This window comes from Wasmannia auropunctata, unplaced genomic scaffold (assembly GCF_000956235.1).
Source record: "Wasmannia auropunctata unplaced genomic scaffold, wasmannia.A_1.0 LD336090.1, whole genome shotgun sequence".
In the NCBI taxonomy this organism is placed as follows: domain Eukaryota; kingdom Metazoa; phylum Arthropoda; class Insecta; order Hymenoptera; family Formicidae; genus Wasmannia; species Wasmannia auropunctata.
This window is the reverse complement of record NW_012026800.1, coordinates 396,181-397,099: the sequence shown is the minus strand read 5'-3', so window position 1 is coordinate 397,099 and position 919 is coordinate 396,181. Positions and strand designations below refer to the sequence as shown.

The window sequence follows — 919 nt, the reverse complement described above, 5'->3', positions numbered from 1 at the left end:
CTCATCAGTGAACTTGTCGACTTCCGCGAGGGTCGGCGCGGCGCCGTCGGCGGTCCTGGCATTTAGCGAGACAGCGAGAGCGAGCGGCGATTTGATGACGGACCGCAGTCGGCGCTCGGCGCCCGTCGTTCGTGTCGTCGCGTATCGTGTGCGTCGTTGTGTCGTCGTCGACACGGGAGTCACGTCACGAGAGACCGACGAATAGAGTGGTGATCGCGCGTCGGGAAAGAGCGTGCAACACCACCACACGCGCGTGCGAGCGCGCGCGCACGCAGCCAGGCGAGCCAAAATGGCTAATTGTCAGACTGGTTGGTGCAGCAGGTGAGCAAGCAGACTGCGCGATTTCCCGTCGTCGTCGTCGTCGTCGTCTCTGTCTTTGTGCGTGTGCGATGGCACATCGTCGTCGTCGTCGTCGTCGTCGTCGTCGTCATCGTCATCGTCTGTCTTCGCCGTCGTCGTCAAGCGGGGAAGGATTAGCTTGAGAAAGTCGCGTTTTGCAATTCATCGCCCCGGTGAAATTCGTCATCGACCGTCACACATTGACGATCGCCACCGTCGTCGTCGATCGTCGGCATCGATTGCGTCTCTCTCTCTCTCTCTCTCTTTCTGCGCGCCGCTCTCCGTGGATAACGAGCGCCCCCGTAGTGTCCGTCCGCCTGCGAAACGCCCGCTGGCTTTCGCGCGCGCGAGTGCCGAGCGTTTTCGCGAACGTCAGTAGGCCCCCCCGTCGGTTGGGTGTGTTGAACCCTCGACAAGGAGGGTCGGCCACTGGGATTCCCCCCCTGGGATGGCACACGGGATGGAGCCGGGGAGAGTTGAGAAATCACGCGCGCCTCCGAATGCTGGCGCTGGCGCGTAGATTAATTTATTACGCGCCTCTCGCGAGCGAGACACGCGTTGCTCCTCGCGCCGCGAGCCT

At 62.6% G+C, this 919-nt stretch overlaps 1 protein-coding gene across 1 annotated transcript in view; it reads left to right on the top strand.

Moving 5' to 3' along the window:
• Positions 1 to 919, top strand: part of LOC105447819 (disks large homolog 5) — a 13,561-nt gene continuing 12,642 nt past the window's right edge. The window contains exon 1 of the mRNA XM_011686028.1: positions 1 to 321. The gene's annotated coding sequence lies outside the window, so the exon portion shown is untranslated. The remainder of the gene's footprint in view (positions 322 to 919) is intronic.